A 7,783-nucleotide genomic window follows, 5' to 3' on the forward strand; every position below is an offset into this window, starting at 1 on the left:
TATTTGTATTTGTAACAATTTTTCAACACAATTTTTAAAACTATAAATAATTTACCGCATTTACCGCATTACCGCGCGGTGCGGTGCGGTAAATAAAGTGCGGTTGCGGTAAGCGGTGCGGTTTTGATATTTTTTTGCGGTTGCGGTGCGGACAATCCATTTACCGCCCACATCCGCACCGCGACGAACCCTAGTTCTCGTTGTGTCGCCCAGCAGTACATATAGCACGAATCATTTTACAACTGACTGAACCCAACATGGACTGTCTCGTCGGTCTTTCAAATGGAACTGCGGGAAATGAAACTCCACCGAAACGACGCTCCCTTCTGTGTCCCTTCAAAAAGCAAAAAAAACACTATCAAGCCAAATGGGAAGAAAGAATGAAAGGACGAGGAAACCGTGTGAAATTACTTTCCGGCGAATATTCCGTGCCATTTAGCTTTGAATTATCCCGCAAGCTAACATAAAAGCGCCCGGAAAATTGCCTACTCTCCGACTCGGGCAGACTTTGGCAAAACTGACTTTGGATCGAGCGATAGCGGCGAAGACCGACATGAGTGCATACCTCAGTCAGCGAAATGCGACATGGACCGCACCGTTCCCTGATCGACTGGGTTTTATATTGTTAGAAAGGAGCATTTTTTTCTATCTTTTATATCATCATAGATGCTAAACGGGGAGGGGTTGAACCACGGGTTAATTTTCGCTCAAGTGCTCTTACAGTTGCATCCAGTTCTTAGTGACTTTGCTGTTTCGAAAAGCTTTCACTGTCTAAACGTTCTGCTGAGGCCGTTGACTTTTGCCTTTCGAGTAGTTGGAAATATGACATTTTACCTAGGAAAGAGCATATGACAACGCAACTATAGTCAGAGCAAAAACATAGCCGCTAATCAGTGGTAAAAGATTTTTCGCATGACAAGAACAATGGCAAGCAAATATGCTCCAACGTAAAATTGTCTCCGTTTCCTGCATGTTGTAATAATTTTGCTTTGGAGGATGCTTACACTTGGAGGTACTTCGACAAACGAGACATACTTTGCTGTGATACCGGAGATTACTTCCGTTTAGTAGTACGAGGCTCTGCCTAATTCCGCAAATCGCTGTCTAGCGATCTCATATTATCTCTATGGCAATGCACCCAGGAGGACGTTGGTTGTTTTACTAAGAGTTCAAGAGAACGGCAGATAATGAATGCTGCCGTACCAATGGCGTCGCAAACTCGGCTGACTAGAGCAGTAAAAATGTTTGTTTTAGGTATCGTGGTGTGATACTCACTACAAAATGATTTCCTGGGCTATATTTCTCATTAGTGGAGAAAAATTTTGGGTAAAAACTATTTTTCCTGCTAATGTGAAATTTGCATAAAACCACATTTGCGCGATAAGGGCACAAAACCTACAACTAAATTGGTTGTGGAATTTTGCGTTACGACTTCGTCTCATCAGAATCCAACACTGATTCATTGAGAGCTAAGCTGGCGCCGGATTAACGCTAGCTCCAAAAATGAAAACACGATTTGGGTTTCTGAGCAAACCCCTAGTCCTGCGTGATGTGCCGCTAGAATTATTATTAGATTCATAATGCAATATTAATTCCCATAAGGGAAAATTGGATTGAACCACTTTGCGCGTAAGGGCAGAAATCCTAACTTAAATTAAGTTTTATTTTTTGTGTTTCGAATTCGAGGGACATCCCTCGGGGCAAGTCAGTTTCTTTTAAACGTTCGCATGTGTCGTATGAACTGTTTGGAATTTTGTGTGTGTCTAACTAGTGCTAATTTGGGTACTAGTTTAGATACATCGTCTAACTAGACACCCAGACGGTGCTAGTTACTGACGAGATTCATAATATTAATTGTAATGTACAATAAGGAATGTTTTCGAGCAATTTTATCGCATTTCATGCACATCCGCTGCTTTTCCTGGTGAGTTCTTTGGAAAGGATCCGGCCGGAAATCTATATCCCGTAATTTTTCAGCAAGATCCAAAACAAAAAAACAATTCTTTAGAACGATAGCAAGCGACTTATGTAGGATTTTTTCGATGCTTGGATTTTTCGTGAAATGGCACACTTGTTGATAGAAAAAAACCGAAAATGTCATAAAGATCGCACAAAATTGCTTAAATTTATGCAATAAAAAATCCGTCATCGACTCAGTATAGAGTGTAATCAAACGGATTGTGCTCACATACATTTTCGTTTGGTAATGTTATTTTAGTCTCTCTTATTTTGAACAAATGCTTATCAATCTAAACATTCGTTCAAAATTAGTAGCCTATCTAGGTTGAGTACAAGACACGACTACAGTTACATTGAAAATTCAGCATGATTAACGAACACCATGTGCGAATTTATTTCATCGCATCAATACCATCAATCTTTTTAAGGAACTTCCATTATGTGTTCATCATAATAAGGACGCTTTACTGATAACTATGTTTCGTGAAACGGAACAAGAATCTTTTGAAACGATTCAAACCTTGCCGGCGATTCGCTTCTGCTGCGTGTACACAGACGAACATTCTCCTTTCGTAGCATGTCAAATGAGCATTTTTTAAACGAAGTGATCTCTTTTATCAACTTTTCGGTGCAGACGGAAGACTTTGTACAATAAATGAAAATATTTTTACTCATTTTTGTTTGGTGAACTTTAGTCACTGTTTCGATTTTCTGGAAGTGAACTACTAAACAACATTATGAACATTATTCATAAAACAGACTGACTGACTCAGAATGTTAATCATAGATTTAGGAACATTAGTTCACAGTCTCGATACTTTCTCGTGAACTATTTTGCAAAACTCGGAATTTTATTCATGAATCTATTCAATACTCGTGAATTAATTCATGATTTATAATACATTAGTAGCTCAAGAAATGGTTCACGAAATCATCACATAGGGGAGACTGAGGAGACTTGATCCCCTTTTTTATTTTTCAGTCCAGCTCCGTGGAATGATAAAAAACTATGTATTTTTTGTAGTTTTATATTGTTTCTAGGGATGACTAATAATCATAAAAAAATTACATGGAAATATTATTCTGGACATGAGCTATGAGCATTTCTGGAAAACAACAAAAAAATGGAAAATTCTTAGATTAGTGGAGACTCGATCCCTAATTTGGGGACACTTGATTCCTTTATGAAAACGTGTTTAAAAGAGCATGTAGGGTAATAAGCCTATTTTAGCCCTGTTTCTACTATCATCCTACCCATCTGAAGCCTTTGGTTAGAGCAGCGTCTGCCATCTTTGCTCAACGCATTGACTCAAATGGTATTGCGATAATGGGGGTACTCGATTAGAGATTTTGCTGCGCTCAAACAGAAGATTTTCACCATTCTCAAGACAATTTTGTTATTATATTGGCTCTTAATAAGAGGCGAATGGCCTTAACGTTAAAACCTCTATAATCGAAATAAAAAAATGGACCTTAATAACAAATCAAAGAAGCTGAAATAATAAAATTATTGTAGTAATAATGTGGTACCCTTCTTAATAGGGCAAAAACGGGTACATTACCCCATTCAATTTTATAAATGGATTGTAGTATTGATTAAATTGTTATGATTAGATATTGTTATTTTTGTTACTACATATCACGCATCTCTCACCTGATTTTTTTACGAATTCCCCAAATCTCCGTGCAATTATTTGAAAGCTGTCTTTATTATGGTTGAGGAACGTCAAATGCGGGATGAATGGTTGCTACGTATACTGTAGTAAACAATAACAGTTATGTTTCTTTACGATGAAGCGTTCATTTTTGACATTTTTTTATGACAGCAATGACTTCAATTGTTCTGGTGTGAATTTGGTTATTTTCAGTGGTGTGTATGAAGTATGGCGAAGGGGATCAAATCTCCACGAATTTGAAGGGATCAAGTGAACCCATAGCATCTATTTCAGCAAACTTTAGTAAAAATATAGTTGAACAAAAGAATCAGCTCAATCATAACGTATTCATATAATTGACATTCTCCTGTAATTCTGTATGCAAAAGTAGATTATGTAGTCGGTGATTTTATCAATTTTATAAAAGTTTGAAAATTTGAAAAATAAATCTTCTTCAGTTCTTCTGAGACTTTTTTTTAAATCGGTAAAAATTCGGTTACACAAAAGTCCAATTTCTTTTTTCTGTGTTAATGAAATTTATGTTTAGATAAAACTACGTAACTTTATAGTATATTCGATTAATGTATTCTGTTTCGCCTTTGAGTTACAATGATGGGATCAAGTCTCCCCGGGGATCAAGTCTCCTCAGTCTCCCCTATTATTCGTGAACTAATCCATGATTCCAAGTAAAATAGTCACTGACTTACCATTCGTGCTCGTAAAATAGTTCACGAAATCATAAAATATTATTCTTGCATTCGTGAACTGGTTCATGATTCCTAGTACACCAGTCACTGACTTACCATCATTCGTGCACGTGACGATTGCGGGATAAGAAATCACAAAAATTGCGAGTAACCTCCTGCAAGAACAAGGATCATAACAAAAACAAAACATGTCCAGAGACCAACCACAGTAACCCTATCAAACATTCGAATGTAACGCCATGTATATATTCAGCGCGAACTAGTTTTTTGGAAACACGAATAGTTTCATGAATTCATACTTGGCCACGATTTTAGTAAATCGTTCAGTTCACGAAAGCATGATCTTTTTGTCATAAATTTATGAACGGCTTTTTCCGAGTATCGACCAAACTGGGTACAACGGATGTTAAAGTTGTTAAACCTTTTGGGAAAAGAGATGTGACAGCATTCACATGACCTGACGGAATGACTTTTTGCGATGGCGGAAAAACGAGTTTTTTGGAAACCTCCGGCGGTGATTGCGGATATAACAATATCGGATGGCGACACGTTCCAGGTTCCATTCATGAATCAGTTGTGTCATCGAGAAATTATCGTATTTTTCCATCCGCTGACTGCATTGACGCCACAACGCACGAGCACCAGTGCACTAGCTGAAAGTTTACCAGTAGCGACCGTGAGTAATAATGTCTCCAAATACCCTGTCAACCAAACTTCAATCGTCTTCTGAATATTTAACTGTGTACTATCAGAACTTTAGAGGCATGCGAACTAAATCGGATGACTTTTTCCTCACTTTTACTAACTGCGAGAATGACATCATTTCACATAATTATCCGCTGGTATCGAAGTTTCTCTAACTGCCATTTAAGCCGTGGGGGCAGCTGATGCCGTAAATTTGTTTGCTGATTTCTTTCGCGGAGTGTTTAGAAGCGACTATACTGTCCCTTTGGAAGAGTATTTGAGAGTCCCACTGTAAGTCAAGCTAACATCTTGTAGGCTCTGACTATTGTTGATTCCTCGAGAGGGCCTGGCCCCGACCATCTCTCGCCCCAATTTATAAAAAGCTGCGCCCACGTGCTGTCCCTTCCAGTGTGCATCATTTTCAATCGCTCTCTCGCTGAAGGCATTTTTCCTATCGCCTGGAAAGAAGCTGCAATTGTTCCCATCCATATGGCTGGAAATATTCACAACGTCGAAAATTACAGAGGTATCTCATTATTAAACTGTCTTTCCAAAATTCTCGAAAAGCTGGTCTACAACGTCACGTATGCAGCTGCATCCCACATTATCTCGGAGTATCAACACGGGTTTGTCACGAAACGATCAACAACTTCTAACCTGATAGCTCACACTTCTAAGTTGTTTCCCGCCGTCGAGAAGCAAATTAACGCCCGAGAGAAGATCGGAACTGTTGATATTACCTGACAGTAAGTCGAAAACAAAAACTCTTTGCAGGAAGATGCGGCGAGTTACCAGAGTCTGCAGACTGAGTAGCATACATCTATCGGCATAAGGAGGCAGCACAACTGAATCATTCCATGGAAATTTCCTGAGTGCGAATCACGCAGGTGGACGCAATTTACATCGATTTTTAAAAAGCTTTCGACAAAGTACCGCACAACATCGCAATCCTGAAATTAAAGCGTTTGGAACTTCCCACCTGGCTGACTAACTGGTTGCAGTCGTATCCTTCCGATCCCTCGGCATTCGTGAGTATAAAAACAGCGCGTCAAGCACATTCAGGACACCCACAAGTGCCCCGCAAGGCAGTCATTTGGGTCCGCTTATTTTTATTTTGTTTATTAACGATATCTTTAGTCGAATAAAGTCTGGGAAATTGTTATACGCGGACGATCTAAAAATCTTCCAAACTATCGCTTCTGCACTTGACGCCGTAGTGCTTCAAGAAGATATCTGTTCTATTCAAGAATGGTGCACGCTTAACGGAATGGAAGTCAACGTTAATAAATGCAAAGTAGGGGAACATGGGGAGACTTGACCAGGTTTTCAGCTAAAACTGCATAAATCTCTAAAAAAGCCTTCAATACCCCAAAAATCATTCAGATATAATGCGCAAAGTTATTGCGCGTCTTCATGATTTTTTGCAGAATTTTTAATTTAATTTTTGAAAAGTTACAAAAGTTTTTCTGTGATCGTGGCGGAGACCTGACCAAGAGAATTTTGAAAAATCATAACAAAAAATAATGACATAAAACATACTGTAATTATTTTTTCCCCTATTGTCGAGATCCTTAGGTAGCAGTAAAAATATAAAACTGTTGCATTTGATAAATTTTGATTTTTTTAAATGCATTTCTTTTTAAGGATTAACTGTACTGCTTGCATTGCATGTTCACACGTCACAAAATCAGTCCTACTATTGCTAACTTTGCTTACAAATTTTAAAATATAAAGACTTATGTTTGGGGTGGGATTTTTTTACGGCGTGATTAACATTAACAGTAGATACCAAAGCATAATAAATATTAGGAATTTTGTATCTTTCTTCAGCTGATCGCCACTTGGTCAAGTCTCCCCATAAAATGTTGGTCAAGTCTCCCCAACATTAGTTATTGCATTCAATTTCATGCGAATTCTAGTAATAACTATTCCAATGTTCCAGTTTATGTAAAATCATTTCACTGCTTCACAAGGATTAAGATGGTATATTAGTCCTTTAATAGTAATTAGTAGTCGAGTAGATATGTCCATACAAAGTTTGATAAAAAATTACATCATTTAATACAAATTTATTAATCACGTAATATTTTCTGCAAGGAAAGGATTTTTTACTCCAAACTTTCAAAATTACCTTAAGGGATCGAAACAAGTATAAAAATATTTTGAAAAAAAAATTAAGAATCGAATAGAAGACGCCATAGCCGAAAATAGAATTTTGCGCTTGGTCAAGTCTCCCCATGTTCCCCTAATTAGTTTCGGACGCTTGCTTACTTCAGAACGTAATGAATATAGCCTAAAAGTAAGAACAATTGAAAGCGTCGACTCGATCCGTGACTTGGGAGTGCTCTTCGATAGGAAGTTGAGCTTTTCCGACCATATCACCGCGACAACTGCTAAGGCTTTCGGAATGCTGGGCTTCTTAAAGTGGAACACGGCGATGCATTTCTACGCACTAAAAGCATTTTGTTTGGCCCTGATCAGAAGTGTTCTGGAGTATGCTTGGCAAGTGTGGGTACCGTACCATGTCGTTCAAAGTGACCGACTAGAACGTATACAAAGATGTTTTGTGTGATTCTTGATAAAATTGTCTGACATAGAAGATTCAATAAGATTTATTTATTTATTTATCGCACGCATCAACAGGCCGCACTCGGCCCCAATGATGGAAACTTAAACTAATTACATTTAAAAAACTGCAGGAATCGCTTTCTTAAAGATATACGAGACAAATGAAAGTCGAACAGGTGCGACACACGATTGAAGAGGCGTTGTAGTCCC

Source organism: Topomyia yanbarensis, chromosome 2 (genome assembly GCF_030247195.1).
Source record: "Topomyia yanbarensis strain Yona2022 chromosome 2, ASM3024719v1, whole genome shotgun sequence".
Taxonomy (NCBI): domain Eukaryota; kingdom Metazoa; phylum Arthropoda; class Insecta; order Diptera; family Culicidae; genus Topomyia; species Topomyia yanbarensis.